The sequence below is a fragment of the Trachurus trachurus genome (genome assembly GCF_905171665.1).
Source record: "Trachurus trachurus genome assembly, chromosome: 15".
Lineage (NCBI taxonomy): Eukaryota > Metazoa > Chordata > Actinopteri > Carangiformes > Carangidae > Trachurus > Trachurus trachurus.
In genome coordinates this window covers 28462317-28478524 of record NC_139906.1, presented here as the reverse complement: position 1 = coordinate 28478524, position 16208 = coordinate 28462317, and the positions used below count along the sequence as shown (strand labels likewise).

The 16208-nt window shown below is 43.2% G+C and overlaps 1 protein-coding gene across 8 annotated transcripts in view; it reads left to right on the top strand.

Moving 5' to 3' along the window:
- Positions 1–16208, top strand: part of ndst2a (N-deacetylase/N-sulfotransferase (heparan glucosaminyl) 2a) — an 84085-nt gene that overhangs the window by 28141 nt on the left and 39736 nt on the right. For 5 of the 8 annotated variants that reach the window (XM_083987962.1, XM_083987964.1, XM_083987967.1 and 2 more), the window contains exon 2: positions 7894–7951. The gene's annotated coding sequence lies outside the window, so the exon portion shown is untranslated. Of the gene's footprint in view, positions 1–1231; positions 1957–2058; positions 2078–4325; positions 4785–7893; positions 7952–16208 lie in introns of those variants that run through there. The other 3 variants (XM_083987961.1, XM_083987968.1, XM_083987963.1) reach the window with 3 other exon arrangements.

Below are 16208 nucleotides of genomic sequence, written 5' to 3'. Positions count from 1 at the left end.
CATCACAAATTTCTGGCGACCCCAAAGTCAAGTGATTGTGGTCGTTAACCCCTACGGGTCCGCTGCATCGTCGACGATGTAACAGAGCACACATTACTTATTCAATCATATTTTCATATCTGAGTGTCGTAGGCTCTTACTTTGAAAAGCTACTGAAAGGAAACCCCTCGGCCGTTCCGATGTCGTTCTCCACTCGTTTCTAGCACCTCCAGGCGTTTTATAATCCACTGTGAAGTTGGGGAGTATTTTGAACAATAACTCAATAAAGGCATTCCAATGGAATGTTGGTGTATTTTGCGATAATTTGTCAATTTCTCCGGTAATAATTTCCTTCCGGTCCGCCATCTTGATGCGCTGTGTTTGGGGTCTGTTGACCAATAAAATGCCGTGTACGTGCCTTCGTCATACGTAAATGGCGTACAATGGGATTCATGACTGCTTTTACGCATGCTGACTTACGCCAGTGTCGTAGGAGGAGTTATACACAAAGCAATACTGACACCATGTAGCGGGGGAAAAGTAGTGTAGTAGTTGTAAATGATATTGACTTTGATGTGTTTTTTTGTTCCCCTCTCACAGAAAATATTTTATTAGACAATTTCCAAAGCTGTAAATCAAACTTCCAATATATTTGTTGTGTGTTTTGAATAAGTTACTTGTGATGACATTTCCGATTTTGTTTTTTCTTTTGTATTTGTGGACATCTAACTTTTTATACATTCATTTGACATCACTTCAGCATACATATTGTGATAGCCTAGGTTGTGCTGAAAAAAAAGATGTTACTGATTTGATTATACCTTCTAGGGTTGAGGATACAGAAGCATTTTTAGATAAGAAGACCAGGCGGGCAAGAAATGGGGAAAAATAGCTTGGACCTCTAGGGGTTAATCAAGATGCGCCAGTTCAGATATTTTTATATGCTGCATTTAATTTGAAATTTATATTTGAGAAAGTGAAAGTATAGAATACAGTTGTTTAAGATTGTGTGTGGTGTTTTTAATCATAATTTTAAAAGAATAATAATTAGTTAAAAATATATTTTAATCAGTAATTAAAAAAAAAAAAGATTAGACATTTCAGGCGACCCCATTTGAATTCCAGGCGACCCCACGTGGGGTCCCGACCCCAAGGTTGAAATACACTGCCATAGAAGAAGGGACCATGATGATGTCATTAAAAGAGGAGCAGTCAAACCTCAAACGGTGGAAACAGTGATGGAAATCTGACTTTTCTGTTAGTTTGATCCAGCTGTTTTTCTGCAGATGAATGGAAACCATTTTAACCATTGTGCGAAATAATTGCGGTCAGCTCAAATAACTGCGATGAGGCAATTATATAATAATTGTGACATTTCAGTTGGTACCCAGAAGCATCCAGTGTGTTACTGATGCACCATGGTGTGTAGATTTAGTGAAGTGAAAAGCTTGAAGCCAACCCAGGCTGAGCAGGAAGCAGCAGCACAACTCGCTGCTATCTTGAACTGTTGCAGCTGTTAAATTAGGCAACGTCAGTGACAGTCATGTGTTCCTCCTTTTTTTTATGCTTCCCTTTTTATATATATTCACTTTTTTTCTTCCATGGAAAGGTGAAAAGGGCGACACAGTGCCTGAATCAGTGACTGAGGAGAAGATCCATTACACACATTCATAGTAACTGTGTAACTAAAGCAGAGACGGAGGGAACATCTGGTAAACTGCCGATTGTTTTAGAGCCAATCAAATATACCGGTCAACTCCTGTTCACCCGGGGCAAAGTTCAACTGTTGACCAGACTAGTCCTGATGTTGGACACTTCTGTCCAACAGGAAGCCAAGAGGAGCAGAGAGCGACTAATGAGTTGGATTTGTTAACGTCCTATCATTCCAGACTTGGTTGTGTCAAGCCTCAGCCACATTCCTGGTTGTGGTCTCGTCGTGTGTAGGGTTGTGTTTGTTTCTGATGTCCTCTTTTTACGGTTAGTGTGCATTTCCTTTCTTGGCTGGTTTGGTTTTTCTTGCCTGGAGTGATGATGAAACAGAGAGAACAGAGCACCTCTGGCAGCCGGAGGAGACGTGCAGCAGCTCATTAATTGTTAGGTAGCCTCTGTCTTTCATTACCGCAGCCTGGCAGCCGCTTTCACCTGTGACTCTTTTAAAAAATCATTTTCAAACCCAAGGCACAGGAAAGAGAAGTGCCTTGTATTTTTACTTTTAGTTTGGGTGTGAGAGGGAAGAGAGCAGCGTTCAGCCTCACCTCCCTCTGTACTCGTATATAGCCCACAACCTGAAGCATCATGAACACAACCCAGCTGGTTTCAGATCAGAATACACCAACAAGTGCATGGTTCCTAATTACACTGTCCTGTAACATTTTGTTCTGTTCTTTAACCCTTTAACATGTCGTGTTGCTTTTCATTAATACTGGGTCTGCTGGGCCAGTGGGTGTTAAGGGGATAGAGCTGCAGGATTCTAGAAAAAATGTGAATTATGATTTGTTTGCTTAATTTTTTTCACCAAATTGAGATGTTTATTATTTATTTGGGTGGCAAATGTGTTTTTTGTGATGGGGGCCTGACACAGACCAACAACTGACTGACTATAGCAGATTCATGAATTGAGTGGTAGAATTTAGAAGGTGTGCAGGGATGCAAACAGCGCGCCGAAAAGCGCTACTCGCTTTTTTCGTGGCCAATTAGGTGACTTGTGTGAATCGTTCAGATCCGAAGAGTTTTTGTTTTGGAAGGGGGGGGGGGGGGGACCGAGCTGCGTCTCAGCTCGGTCAGTAAAATGTTTTTCTAACAGGCTGACAGTGATAATCACGTGAAACTGAGGCGAACTCATTCATGGTTGCCTCTGATTATACTGATAATAGATAAAAGCTTCACTTTTCATTCAAACAAACTAATACGGCTGCCACAGTTGTTAGATTTCATCAATGAGACCAACATTTATCTCCTCAAAAGAATCTAACCAGCCGGCGGTAAACCTCTCCCAGGGCGACCCCTCAGGAGACCGGGTTGCTGTCTCCGTGACGACCCGCTGGTCCCGGTCGCTGCTCCCACAGGTGGAGGAGCTTCACTTCTCCCAAAACGTCGAAGCAAACTTCCAAACAGGCATCATTTGGATAAACTGAACACAGATTGGGAATCAAAATGGTTACTTTCTCAAAACTTAAAGGGATATGCCAACATTTTTTTGTGTGTCTTGCCAACATTTTTTTGTGTGTCTTGCCTCACTCCCAAGTCCATGACAAGCAGATACACACCATCCTTTCCACTGTGTGTGCAGTAATGAGGGAGATAGAGCCATATTGCCCGTAATTAGCTTAGCTCAAACTCTGGAAGTGTATAGGTAGTGTTAGCCTGCCTCCTACCCAGACGAAATCAGCAGTCAGAAGCCTATTTCATTTTAGCTCTAAACTCTGTAAATATATCACTTTATCGACATTTCAAACATTTTTAGGCGAGAAAGTAGCCGTTTAGATCAGCAGTGTGTCGTTAATTTGTCTAAATACCAGCTGTTTACAATTTTGTTCGGACGAAAGCAACAAAAGTTGCTGAAGAGTTTCTCTGATGACTTTAGGTGGAGGCAGGCTAACACTACCGCGTTTGAGCTAAGCTAATTACGGGCGATACGGGCTCTCCCTTGTTACTGCACGCACAGTGGAAAGGATGGTGTCTATCTGCTTGTCATGGACTCGGGAGTGAGGCAAGACACGAAAAAAAAAAAAGCGAATCTCTTTAATGAAGTGATGTATAACCAGCGCTACACAGGAATCAAAACAGCTTTTAGTTGTTTTAACGCTATCGCTGTCAGTTGGAGCGGGTCACGTTCAGTAGGCTACAGTACCGGTATGCCTGTCGTAAAATGGAGCATGTGCAGAAGTGTCTGGAACAGGTCTTGTTCCGGGTGCCGATTGGGCATGGGCACTGACAGGGACACTTTAGAAACTCTGAGAGGAAAAAAGGAGTGTTTGTTTGTGCTCGAGCTCAAGAAATAAAATGCAGAAGAATTGTTGCCATTTAGAAATGAGATCGCATGAATCGAGATCACGGTTTTTTTAACGATTTATCATGCAGCCCGAAATTATATGTGCTCATGCTAAATGGTTGTTGATAGCTCATTGCTCTACACTACCAGCCACATTCAAACACACTAGAGGCAATTGTAAGTTCACTGTCTTTCCCACAGTCACCTCCGATGCGCATGCAAAGCATTTCCTACAAACTATCAAATAACAGAACACACACACACACACACACACACACACACACACACACACACACACACACACACACACACACACACACACACACACACACACACACACACACACACACACACACACACATGTGAGCAGCAGCAGCAGCAGCAGCAGCTCAGCAGCCTGGCGCCCCGGCTGCACTGGCTGACTACTTTGAAGTCATTTGCCTTTGCGTGCACGGTGAACCATGTTGAGCAGGTTGATGGTGTTGTGTGTCTCTGTCTGTGACTTCGGCCTCTCAGGTGTTACAGAGTGTGAACTTTGTGTCTTCCTCAGGAACTGTAGAGAACCTCCACAGGAAGCTGGTGTGTGCGCGCCGTGTTTGCAGTATAAACCATGGTGTGGTTCAGGAGCGTCAGTTTGACCGGCACAGCTGGTGGCTGACAGCTGATGACGCTGAGAGCCCATTGACTTGTTGTGTGATAACAGAGCGAGAGGACTTTATTTAGTGATGCATCGATCAGACAGAGAATCATCACGAGGACAGAGAGGAGAGAAGCTGCTGGACACGGGTCTGTCAGGGATCTGCCCCCTCTGCAGGTCAGCTGCTTCCAGGCACAGACATGTAGATTATATAGGAAACTTTATCTGTGCAACACAGTTTAGTTTAGTAATATGTTTCAATTTTGTATAGGCCTGCCTCCAAATAGTCGGCCAAGCACTGGTCAACCACAAAATCATTAGCCAAACAAAATTTCATTGGTCGATTGGTTGTAGGTAAAAAAACAAACATTTGGAGCCGTGTCTTTTCAAAATTAAAGCAGAAGTAAGTGGAATATTTGTGTTAATATAAGTCTTAAATAGTTGTATCTTCCGACAGCAATCACTTACATAGAGTGTTTGGTCTGAAACACGGGTCTGTCAGTCCCTCTGCTCTGCTGTAAGCCGAGGAGAAAACTTTCCTTGTATCCTACAACCTTTATCCAATGAGGAGAGAGAACAGCATAAAGGGGCGGTCCTCTCTGTGTGTGCAGCCAAGGGATGGGCGTGAATGTGGTGACGTAGGGACGAGGGCGGGGACTGCTAACTCCATCTGCTGACAGGAAGTTAGCCAAAACCACCGGATCGCTTACTTCTGCTTTAAGTTTAGTAATATGTTTCAATTTTGTATAGGGCTGCCCCCAAATAGTCGACCAAGCACTGGTCAACCACAAAATCATTAGCCGACCAAAATTTCATTGGTCGATTGGTTGTAGGAAAAAAAACAAAGAACATTTGGAGCCATGTCTTGTCAAAATTAAGTCCAAATCAATATGACTGAACTGTATATGAAAGGCTATAGGGCTTTGAATTTGAAGGGCCAGATACTGGAAGTCGTGACGCTCGCTGTCAGTTTTTTTTTTTTTTTTTACAAGGCATGGCAGGTCTCTCTTTTTTTTTTTTTCAAAAGCAACTTTTATCGATCATGTTGTTACCATTAGTCGACTAACTACTGGTAGACCAAGGAAATCTTTGGTCGGGGCAGGCTGCAGCCCTAATTTTGTAAAAGAAAAAGATGAAATGAGAAAACATTGTTAAACAGTACTACAAGGAAAAGTACATCTGCACAAGTCAAAGATCCAAATTTTCAATTCCTAAAACTCAAAATAATCATCAGACTGAAAACTAACATGTCTGAGAAAGAAGCAGTATAAAACTTATTTAGTTCTACCCATTTCACTCATATTAACCACTAGGGGTGTGCATTGGCACTGCCCTCACGATTCGATTCGATTACGATTCAGCAGGTAACGATTCGATTCGATTCGATTCTCCGATGCATTGCGATGCATTGCAATGCATCAAAATTCTACTGCACACAACATGGCAAATTTTTCATCAGTCATGAAATATTGAACAACAGATTTTATCGGCTGCTATGTATTATCACTCTCCTGTATCTTTGACATAAATGTCATAAAATAAAATAAAATTGAATGGTACAGGTATTGGATATGGGATTTTCAAACCAAAATTTCATTGGTCGATTGGTCGCAGGAAAAAACAAACAAACCTTTGGAGCCGTGTCTTGTCAATATTAACTCAAAATCAATATGACTTAACTATATGAAAGACTACGGGGCTTTTATTTTGAAGGGCCCGATACAGGAAGTCGTGACACTTTCTGTTGTGGTTGTTTTTACACGGCACGGCAGGTCTCTCTCTCTCTGCATCAGCCTGAGCTCAGTCACTCCCCCTCCTCTACTGTGTTTATTGGTGATAAATGGGCATACTGCCTGTAGTAGCCTAACGGTAAAACCCGAGCGGCTTGTTGAGTCTCGGACCCAACACGGCCGGACTCACGAGCGTTAATTAATTAATTCTCGACCCGACCGCGGGTGAAAAAAAAAAAGGAAAAAGAAAGCCAGCGGCAACACTGCTACTGCTGGTGCTGCTGCTTAGCATGTAGCTACAGGCTGCGCATGTCGTTGCTCCGGAAACGCCCCCGGAGGTAATTGAAACTTCACAACTTTATTTGAGGCCAGAAAATAAACAGTGACATAATCGATTATGGCACGTTGCCGCATCGATGCTGAATCGTGCATGTCCCGCATTGCAATGCATCGCCGAATCGATTATTGTTGACACCCCTATTAACCACACACTTCCCTAATTATCATGTTCACTCGTCTTCTAATATGTGTTTAAACACATTTCATGCTAAGACGTGTAGTTACTGTCACTCAGGACAGAAATATAAAAGACCTTTAAACCTTTTTACACACGTCATCTTGACATCTTGTAATGTGCATGTGGTTTAAATGTGTGTGTAGCAGACACAGTGTGTCACAGGGAGATGCTGAGTATGAGGCTGCTGATAGAAACATGGATAAAACCGGTGGGTCTTTATGTTTACTGGTATTGAAAGAGTCTGATTAATCACCAAGAAGGGAAGCGGTATGTGTGTGTGTGTGTGTGTGCGCTCTGTGTATAGTGCATGTGATGACTCTGCTTCTTGCCATTTTGTGTGTGTGAGGTCCAAATAGAAAAACTAAGTCCCCCACACACAGTCCTGTTGTCCTAAATATTCACTGGAGCATCAAATGTGGATCACTCCGCCGTTGAAAAAATAGTCCCCGGCAAAAAAGCACTCTTCCCTCCTTGTTAGAAAAACATTTATGAAGAATTACAGCATCCAGCTGTTTAAGCAAATGACTGAGCCTTTGTAGAGTCTGTATCTGTGAGCTGTTTGCATCTGTAGTTCAGAGGCAGTGGGGCTGAGGCTGACTGACTCACACATGAAAGGGAATAACATATGGGCTGCTTCACTGTTGATTCTGGTGTTTTTCATCATATTTGCTCACAATAACAAAGTGCAGAACATCACCAGTCGTCTATACTTCCATATCCACCCAGAAAAACACAGTAAATGAAGATTAAAGGACTCAGAACGAGAGGCCTGTGGTGCCGAAGCCCAGAAACAAACAGCACAAACAATTACTTTTAATCATCACAGAAGCTCCCCTGCTGACTAATCACAACTGACCAATGAGAGGAAACCTGTGCTGTCCACATATGATATGCTAAAAGAATATATTTCAGAGCCTTCCCAGTTCCAAATCGTGTAAACATGGTGGATGACAAAAGTCAGAGCCGCTTCCTCAAAAAGCTTCTTCCTCACTATGTTTGCACAATCCTGACACGTTGTCTGTCCTCCTGTCTCTTCCAGATGTTTCTAGCGATGTCGAGCTGAAGCTGCTGTGACATTGGAGGGAAAACCAGCCCAAGTGAGTCATCGCACTTTTCTCTCTTTGTGACTGCAGATGAGGTTTAGAAACATGTTGTTCGCCCTCTGAAACGAGTTAAACCATGGTGGAGTGTTTGGCAGTCGGTTTAATTAATGTTTGATTTGATTTCTTAGTGCCGTGGTAACATGGTGGCCATATTATGAACTGGATGGGGGCCCCAGATGGTTCAGGCTGCCGCTGCTTATCACACATACACACCCTTTCCATTCCCACACTCTTCATTGTGACTTTTCATGTCATGTTCATCCTCACACTTCAGTGGATGTGACTTCAAAATGTAGAGAAGTGCAGCACTTGATGCAAAACATATGGAGCTAGAATAGTGTCAAAATTAATGAATGCACAAAGAAATTAATAAATGTACAGAAAATGATTCACAAATGTTTCACAAATTTGGAGATTTTTTTTTTTTTAACTTATATATTATGAAACATATTTTTGTGTGCATTGAAAATGTTTTTGTGTTTTGAGTCATGTGTGTGTATATATACAATCAATGGAAAGATTAGAAAATAAGCTGATGAAATGATACCCTAGTCAAAGTCATACATTTGATGGTTTTCAAGATGTGGCCATTTGAATTACGATCTTTCACTCACTTATTCCGTTCTAAAACCTGAGAAAATAGCAGTTAAAGTTTTTGCCAGTGACTCTGGCGTCTGTTCCTCTACCACTTGATTACACGCACCCTATACGGTCCCTTGTTGTCATAGAGGCACCATTCAATGACCCTCGGAAAGCAGGGAATCTCACAATTCAGATGCTTTTTACAGCTCGTCTCTGTCATAAATGGTTCAGAAGTTGTCATGTTTTGTTGACGTTTTGTAAAACATGTGCAAGCGTTGTGTCGTTGCTACGTTCGGTTTAGCATCGATGCTACGTTCGGTTTAGCATTGATGCTACGCTCTGTTAGCGTCGATGCTACTTGGTTTAGCATCTGTTGCTGTACCCGTCCCTTCCCGTCATAGAGGCACCATTCAATGACCGTCGGAAAGCGGAGAATCCCACGATTCAGATGCAGTTTACAGCTCGTCTCTATCATGAACGGTTCAGGAGATATTTCATGTTTTCCACCGAAGCAACGCTCATTTTCAGAGGGTTTAAGTTGCAAGTCAACTTTAATCATCATTTACGTGCCTTTTCTCAATTATCTGGACTGTGAAACTTTGGGAGATTGTTTTTGAATGTCATTGCTTTGAAATTAAGGTAAAAAATGTTTTTTGATTTTCTATGATTTTTCCATGTTATCAGCTGATTATCTAAAAATAGAACGTTGCGACATCCGACTCATTAAATAATCAATTAAATAAGATTTAGAAACATATTTGTGATGCACACAAATATTTCTTGTTTTAAATATGCGCAATAGAAATTCACAAATATACGCACGTTAAAGTATTTTCAATCTTCATCAAATACAAGAAATTTGGAAGTTGTTACATTGTACATGCAGGATCGACAGTTCATATATCAAAGTGCTTTTGGTTTGTAAACTTTGCTACATTTGTTTGTGTGTGTTTTGAGACTCCCCTGATGTGACTCTATTCACGAATGCATTTTTTCTGCAGACAGATCAGATGTCTCACTCATTTACAGCCAATCACAATGGGACAAGAAGCGTTAATTGAAATGACAAAATAACACAAAGCTGGAAATAAACTCCCCTCACAGAGCCCTCGCAGTTCACGTAACTCTGCTCTGATGACGATGCTCCACAAGTCGCTCAGCGAGTCATGAGTCAGTCTGAGATTATGATCAGCATTATCTCATTAGATGCTGTTTAATTCTAACCTCGTTACAAACCCAGATTTCAATGGAGCCGTCACTTCAGAACGACCTTTGGGAGAAAGGCCGTACTGTATCGGAGGAAGGTTAAAGGCCACTCTGTCTGCCAATGAAGAAATAATTCACTTATTATGCTCCTCAATGGTGGGTCATTCCCACTAACTCACTCACTGACTCTTGGATACAGTCAGGTGTGAGCGTACTGCTGTCTGCCTCCAACATCACTTATCTGTAGGAAGAGATACATAGAAGTCACTAATAGGGCTGGGACGATATGCTTTTCTCCTGATTCGATTCTTCTACGATTTTTTGGATGGCGATTCGATTTAAATTGCGATTCTACGATATTGCAGATTCTCTCGATTTTTAGTCTGCATTTTTAACATTTATCTGCACACAAATACTGTAGGAGCCTATAAATTAACATACTCCAATATAAAGTGAACTTAAACCCTTTTCAAAACTTGTACTCTCTGTATGTAAAAAAGGCTAACAAATGCACATTGCACAATATTTGAAAATCTTTAAAAAAAAATCTATTTTTGAAAATAAAAATCGTCAAAAAAGATATTGCGATATTTATGTGAATCGATTTTTTCTCCCACCCCTAGTAACTAAAGCTAATGACTTGATGCCTTTTAATAACTATCCTGACTTTCTGATAAGAACCAGAAGTCACATGAACATCATAAATGATGGACTATTCATCAGGGTGAGAAACTTCAGTTGAACTCTGTAGTGTAATATCAAGCAGATAAACAGTCCTCAAATGTCAAACATGAATCATTTAGCACAGTAGAGTCATTAAAGGTTAAATACTGTATTTATAAGTTCTGTCAATTTGATGGGCGTGACTCTGGGCTCAGCCATCATGTTGCTGCACTATAAACATGTGCTGACATGTTTGTTACATTGTGACCCGAGCAGGAACAGCTCATTAGTTGGAGTGGGAGGGAGATGCTGCTGTTTCAGAGTCCTCCGTGGCTTCTCTGAGTTACAGCGGGGCTCCGTGCAGCACTGCATGTCCATATGACGGTTGCGAACGGAGCTCACTTTTCTTCGTCCAAAAAGACACACCAAGAAACATCCAAATACCTCCATAGTGCTCGTCTGTAATGTCCCTCTTGTATTGAAGCCCCGACATGAGAAATTGTTCAGAAAAAAATTAAATAAGTCTATATTTTAAGCTTGTTTTGTAGCGGAAGCTCCCAGTGTTGCTCTGCCAGAATCTCGCGCAATTTGCGGAGCCATGAACTGGGTGTCAATGCAAATCGGCGAGATTTGGACGGACCAGGAAGAGCAGTGCTGGGAGCCACCGCTACAAACAAGCTTTAAACCTATACTAATTTTTTTCGGAACAATTTCTCATGTTGGGGCTTCAATACAAGGCAGACATTACATACGAGCACTATGGAGGTATTTGGATGTTTTTTGGTGTGTCTTTTTGGACGAAGAAGAGTGAGCTCCGTTCGCAACCGTCATATGGACATGCAGTGCTGCACGGAGCCCCGCTGTAACTCATACCCCTTTCCCACTGGCCAAAAAACCCGTTTAAACCCGCTAACAATCGGCTTTTGGTGGCAGTGGGAAAGGCGCACCGAGCCGCGTCGATGCGGGTCAAACGACTTGGCAAGCGACGCGGGTTAAAATCGCCTTTAATCGGCTCGGCTCCGAACGGCTTGCAGTGGGAACGCCAGACCCGCGTCAACCCGCTAATTTACGTGATGACACTGAACGTTACGTGATGCTACGTCATCGCGCCGGTCACGTCTCATATCACGTACCAAAACAAAGCTCCGCTCTCATTCGAGACTGGGATCAAAACATCAAAGAACACTGACCAAAAACGATAGAAAAAAGAAAAGAAAAGAAGCGACAGTCTGTTTAACTGACGTGTTGTGCCGCGGACGTCCGTCATCCGGCCGCAGCAGACTCTCTGTCCTCCGCGGTCCTGGTGCTCCAGGTCAGCCAGCCAGAGAGTCTGCCTCGGCGGACGGACACTCCGCGGCGGGCGGCTGTGGCATGACTGTGTGTGTCTCTTGCACCGCGGATGAGAGCGGGGCAACATGGTTGCTCTTCTGATCCCTCAGCGGGGGGTCAGACTCGGCTCATTTTGGTCAATGGGAAAGGGGCCAAATGCCGATTGTTAGCGGGTCGACCCGCGTTTAAAAAACCCACGTCGACCCGCTAATTTTGGTGGGAAAACGGCTTCAGAGATGGCAGGGAGGACTCTGAAAATTCTCCCAGCCCTTAGTCGACATGAGGGTAGATAATGAGTGAAATTTGAATTTTGGGTGAACTATCCCTTTAAACTCTTCAATGAGCAGCCGAATGAATTATAGTTTCTTGTTGAGCGGTGTGTTTTTCTTCTTAGATTCTCATCATCTCAGGTTCTGTGCAGTCTGTCAGGGTTATATGTGTCTCTATGATTTACCTCCTGTATTTTTTCTACTGGCTTTTTTTTTTTTTAAAGATAATTTACTTTTACTTTTAATTATTGATCATTAAAAATGTATTAATAATGCAGTGGTAAGGATGAGAGTCAGCATCTCTGAGTCTGAGGTCATGTTTCTCAGCTGGAAGATGTCGGTGGGTGTTGGTGAGTTGTTTCCCCTCATGAAGGAGGTGAAGTATCTTGGGCTCTTGAGTAAGATGGAGCATGAGGTTTACAGACCTGTTGGTGCAGCATCAGCAGAAATGTGGACATATTTATAGGGATATCGGCCCAGATGTTGACTAAATAGCTTAGATCAGGTATCAGATAATGGAGCTGATCTGGGGGGGGTAGGCGTTAGCCTCGCTAGCTCACTGAAGACAATGGGCCAAGCTTGATATACAAAACTTTTGCTGTAGCAAAACAAGCCAGAACGTCCTTGGATAGCAAATAGCATAAACATACTCTTTGAATATCTTCACAGTCATATCGAAATATCCGAGGTTTCCTGTTGTTGTTTCCTTTCTCTTCCTGCAACAGGAAGGCGGGACTTCCGCCGCGTGAGTTGTTTTGGCCAATGAGAGGCTATTCGCAGCAGCAAACTTCCTTCAGCTCAGACTACCCGTCTCTAGTGTTGTCACAATACCAACATGTTGGTACCGGTATCGGTACCAACATGTTTTTCGATACTTTTCGATACTTTTCGGTACTTTTCCACATAAAAAGAGAACACAAAAAATGTCATTATTGGCTTTATTTTAATAGAAAAATTTTGGACCATAAAACAGGAAATCAGTAAACAGTTACTGCTGCTGCAGGATTAACATTCCATCTATATTAATCTGAACTATTCCTAAATTAAAAAATGTCTGTTTAAAAATGAACATCAACTTGTTTTCTTTGCATTATTTGAGGTCTGAAAACATTGCATCTTTTTTTGTTATTTTGACCAGTTGTAATTTTTGGGAGAAATTGTTATCAGTAGTTTATAGAATGAAACACAAATGTTCATGTTACTCAAACATACACCTATTGTTTCCCATATGTAGACCAAATTGATTCTGTTCCCCCCACCCCCATCAACGCAATATCGTTCCGTTAATTCATCTCTGCTTCGCCGTGCTCACTCACTCACAGAGAGAGAGAGAGAGAGAGAGACAGAGAGACAGAGAGAGAGAGAGGGAGAGAGAGAGAGAGAGAGAGAGAGAGAGAGAGAGAGAGAGAGAGAGAGAGAGAGAGAGAGAGAGAGAGAGAGAGAGAGAGAGAGAGAGAGAGAGAGAGAGAGAGAGAGAGAGAGAGAGAGAGAGAGAGAGAGAGAGAGAGAGAGAGAGAGAGAGAGAGAGAGAGAGAGAGAGAGAGAGAGCATGCAGCCAGTGGTGATCCGCGGTAAAAACAAAACTTATTAACGAGGCTGTGGCGGCCGTCTCTCTCTCGCGCGCGGCGCACACACACAGACACACACACAAACACAGGCACATGGACAGGTGGCGCTGTAACGGTAATGATAAAAAGCACCTTGCTTCGTTTGTGACTCGCTCTCTCGCTCCTCGCGGCTCAAATTACAATGCGGCGACTTCACGCGGCGACGTCACCGCTGCTGGCGGCGCAGAATGAAAGTACCGGTCCCATCTGAGCGCAGTATGGTACCGTTTTAAATGCGTTAGTACCCCGGTACCAATCTAGTAACGGTATACCGTGCAACCCTACCCGTCTCCCAACCAAGACATGGGAAGGATTAATGGAACGGTGATCGTTTAATCTGACATGGCGACCACTGTGAAAGACTAAATCGTGTAGTCTGAACCCGGCCTTACAAAGTTAGGAAAGTAATGTTCAAATCAAGCCTGAGGCCTTCACTGTCTTCCACATGGCAAGATGTACAAGTTATTACCGGGTTCCCGCGGGGTCGTAAAAAGTCTTAAAAGCATTGAATTTATGAAGGAAAGTCTTGAAAAAGTCTTGAATTTTGATATCTGGGTCTTAAAAGTTGTGCTGTAAGGGGTAAGGGGAGAGATTGAGAAAGGCAGATAAGATTTTATTTTTGACCAAAATGTTCCTGTTGTTGACTCATGGATAGTGGAATACATATCGTACTGTGGAGCTACTGTGGTACTATCACAGTGAGATTTTGATATCATGATGCCTTACGATACTGCAATAAATATCATGGGCTTGCTACTGAGGTATTGTAATATTGTGAGAATTTGATATCGTTACATCCCTAGTAGAGGACAAAGAGCAGAAAAATAGTGGGATGATACAGTTCATCTACAGTAAACGCTCTGAAATTCAAGGATTTCATTTGTCTTTGCTGATAGGACAGTGAAATTGGGTTGGTATGGCTGAGGTGTATTGTTTTTTGTCATTGTGGCCATCAAGGCATTTATGGCGCAGCTACAGAGTCCAAGACAAATTTCCCTGAACGGGACAATGAAGTCCACTAAACAACAATAACACAGACGCACCGTGCCGTGTCACAGCCTCTAGCCGTGGAACGTGAGGGTCTGTCGGCCACAGCGCCTCGGGAAGACCGGTCCCGCCGGTGGTCGCGGTCCTTCTGTGGTACGGGTCGGTGATGCCGGTCTGCTTTGGTCCAGAGACCATCAGATTTTACCGCGGGAGGACTTTGGGGAGGACACGGTGTTGCTCCAGATGAAAACCGGGCGGGACTGTCGGCTGAGAGCTTCCTGTTTCTGCTCCGAGCTGCTGCAGCCTCGCGGGTGAGAGCAGAGCAGCAGCGCAGGTGAGAGCAGAGCAGCTGCGCTGCATCTGCATGCAGAACTCCGTTTGCAAAAGCCGAGTTATGATAAAAACTTCCAGATCATGAGCTGTCATGTGACTTTGATCGTCATCTATTTCAGTTCTCCTCGTCGTAGAGTCCCCAAATTTACATATAATGTGTATTAAAGTGTCTATTTTCATAATTTAAAAAAAAGCAAAAAACGAAAAATCTTCACGTTTTTGGCACTCAACGCATGGGAACGAAAAACGAGAAATTACGTGGTTGGCACTCAATGAGTTAAAAAGACTTGACTATAACTTGAAGAAACCTGTATTAATTCAACAGTGGTATCGGATCAGTATCGAGTATCGGCCAATACGCTAAGCCTAGGTATCGGTATCGGCATTGGGACTGAAAAAGCTGAATCGGTTCGTCCCTAATTGTATCAGACAGTCATGGTGAGGACGAGGAGGGAGCGGAGACAAAAGGCAGAGGTTTCCATTCAGCAGCCGATCACCTGTGGTCATGAGCTCTAAGGAGAGTGACTGAAAGAGTGAGATTGTGGGTACAGGCGGCGGAAATGAGTTTCCTCCTCAGGGTGTCTGGACTCGGCCTCAGAGATAGGGCGAGGAGCTCCGACACCCAGAGGGAGCTCAGAGTCGAGTCACCGCTCCTTCATGTTGAGGTGGTTCAGCCGTCAGATCAGGAGCCTCAGAGGGACCCTCCCTACGGGCATGTCCAACTGGGAGGAGACCCTGGGGTAGACCCAGAACTCACTGAAGGGATTACAAATCCTATCTGGGCCGGGAAATACTCTGAATTCCTCAGGGGGAGGGATGAAGAGAGGGATGTGTGGGATCACAATAAGCTGTGTTTTGTTGTTTTGATTGCAGGACTCCCTGGAGTTAGAAGTTACAGACTGTTTTCTTTTTTACAAGCCTGAAATACGTCCGAATGCTCCGCTGTGGTGGACTGTCTGGGGTACATGTTCATGTACCAGCCTGAACACGGTGTCCACAAAGACAAAAGGCCGCGTCCACATGGAAAAGGAACTTCACCCAAAACCATCTTTTTCTTGTCCGTTTTGAAAAAGTTTCCTGTAAACGCGGCATCGTTTCAGGAAATATCTGCCTTCACACGGATCCACTGAAAACAACTCAAAAGGCTGTAGTACATATACCAGGCCTGTGTGTAACACTGCCACATGAACACCAAAATCAGAAAAGAAGACAAAATGCTCCCCACTCTATTCGAAGTCCAAATATTATAAGTGGATTAAATGTTGACTGGGAGTC